The sequence below is a fragment of the Opisthorchis viverrini genome, assembly GCF_000715545.1.
Source record: "Opisthorchis viverrini unplaced genomic scaffold opera_v5_7, whole genome shotgun sequence".
Lineage (NCBI taxonomy): Eukaryota > Metazoa > Platyhelminthes > Trematoda > Opisthorchiida > Opisthorchiidae > Opisthorchis > Opisthorchis viverrini.
In genome coordinates, this window is record NW_008751663.1 from 213,240 (window position 1) to 216,128 (window position 2,889).

Genomic DNA, 2,889 nt, shown 5'->3' on the forward strand with positions numbered 1-2,889 from the left:
CCGTTTTAACCAAGCTCCACTTTCTGATATTGACATCTGTGGGTTCGTCTGGTCCAGGAATCTGTACCCTAGTTCATATAGTTTTCTTTTCATCTATTTGGCTCACAGTGGACGCGAAGACTTTACGGTTGGAGTTTAGCAGTAATGCAGTGAATCTTACGCTTCAATCTTCAGAGGGACCATAATGATTATACTCATTGCTTGATTGATCATCTCCAACTGATCCACTTAAGTCATCAGTTTACTCATTGTCAAAATTGCCCGTTGAAAATCACAAATGACTAAGATATGTTTTGGATGGATCATCGTGCTTGTGGAGTAGTGGTAACACACTCGGTTCGTGGGTAAAATGTCCAAAGTTCAAACCACAGCACGGCAAAAGATGTGTACCGCAGATGAGCTCTAGTAAGAGCGAAACTAGTATCTATGTTTGTTGAGGATTTACCCCTTGCTCTGCTCCAGGACAGAAGGACGAGTGTTCAAGCGGAAGTGATGGGAGCACAAGTTCTACATCTCTCGCAACCACTACAACAAAATGTTGGCCTAGGACGAGTGTTCAAGCGGAAGTGATGGGAGCACAAGTTCTACATCTCTCGCAACCACTACAACAAAACTGAATGTTGGCCAACATGTCGTGAACAAATAATAATAATAGCTAAAGCGGTAATGAAGACGATCAACTACCTGAAGTTCCTACTGACCTTGAATCACTTAGAAAAAAATATCTCAAGCTTCTGGAGTGGTCTGATGATGGTAACAGTAAATTAAATTTCAAACATAAAAGAAGCAAAACAAAGTTTCATATGAACTGGTCACATTCCAGTCAAAAACTTTAAAATGTATAGGAGGATGATTTGAAGAGATGGCTGTAAAACCGTAAGCGACCATAAACGATCTGTAGGACGGTTGAATGATCGAATCGTAAGGGTGGATGGTCAAGTTTGATCATCAGTTTCACCGAACCAAAAGGTATTGCTTTGGAAGCAACGTATGATACGCGAGTGGAACTTCAATAGAATGAGTAAATACGGTTGTTAGGCCAAAAGATGATAGGCAATTTTTGGACTATCTCATTAGAATGCTGTCTGTACGTAAGCATATCACAAACTTGTGCATGCTAGTGGTGTTCACTAGACCAGTCACAAGAGTTGGGGGACGGCAAGGTGCCAGCGGCGTCGGACGTGTTTCGGTACGTTGAGGTTTTGAGATAATACACCACAGCCCAACAATTCGTGTCGTGAAAACGCCTCAGTGCTATCAAGTACGGTGGGCCGGCTTGGTTTATCGGAAAAATGCCATGAGTCATAAAAGGTTTTTGCATCCTCGTTTGAATAGGGGCAACGCCTTATAATCCTGCCCTTTCCGGAATGTAGGAATTCCTCCATCTTGCAGCGCGAGGCTTATCTCTATTCTATTCTATTCCATTCTATTCTATTCTATTCTATTCTATTCTATTCTATTCTATTCTATTCTATTCTGTCCTATTCTATTCTATTCCATTCTATTCTATGGATAAGTGGCTCAAAAACGTAAAGACGCCGGTTGTGCCGAATTTCGTTTCTTGCTGTTTCGTCACAAAGAATCTACTGCATAAGTGACAAAATGTGTTTTACAGGTGTGAGGCTGTAGGTGGGCATGATCTAACACATGCAGGTAATCTCACGTGGAAGGAATACCATGTGACAATCACTAGAAGGGTGAGAGATGTGAGTAGAACGAATGGCGTCAATCGACTTATAACGTGCCTTTTCCGCTTATCCCTCTTGATAAGAAGTCACTAAAAGCGGAAGAGCTTGCTCCGCCATTTCGAATATGCTTTTAATCTTCTGTCAGACTATGGTAGAAATGAAGACTGTGAACGAAGGTGACTCCTAACAAGGCTTACTTTCTCCTGAGTCGTGAGGAATGGAATGCCTTCGATTTGGTTCGGTCTGAATCCATCGAACACAGTCTAAGTTAAAAGTTGACGCAAACCAGAACCGCATGTAATTCCGCGAGTGCAACACAGCCACGCTGTTTATGATGCAACCCATATCTGCATTACGATTTTTTAACGCTTACTGGCCTCTGATATTTGTGAGTATGGAACCCGTTTTTCATATGGGTCTTGGAGAATCCTTTCGCTCCATTTATTTCGTCACTTGCTTCCTCATGTAGTGGGGAAAACAAATTTGGCAAAATTCCCAGTTTATTTTATGAATTCATCTGCACAGTAGATGTAAAATATCTATCTTTTATGAGCAAAGGAGTTCTGTATTTAATGCCAAACTAGACTGAATCGAAAGTTGATTGATCCATAACTCCCTTGTCAGGACGTATTCTAACCATACTATCTGGAATGAGTCCAGTTAGATTTTTATAGAAATGTCTTGACGTTTGTAACACCAAGAGTGATTTCAGAGTCAAATAAATCGTCACTTGTTTTGATATTCATGCATTTCTTGGTAGAGACACCTCTTTGGTCTTGTGCAATAGTGCAGTCTCAATAATGACTGATCAGCTGCTCGTGATCTGGACGGGTGCTTTCATGCCGAAATCAACGTGGGTCGCCTTAGTTAGTGGGATTGTCTCCGAGATTTGTTCTCAGATCATCATCATCATCATCATCATCATCATCATCATCATCATCAGTGACAGCATGACATCAGTGTTCTACACCGATGCTTCACTGCCGTACAATCATGACTTATTTGAAAGCCTTATTGTAAAGAAAAGAATGAAGGTGGATGGGGGAGGGACTTGGTGCTAGCTTAACATAATCATTCCGAGGTGCCTACACCTCCAGACATTCACTCAGGCAATCTGGACAGAAACTGACAACAAGAACGCCACTGACATCGGTTGGCAGCCACATCTTGTAGTGTCTCCAACCAGGCACAGTGAGGATCA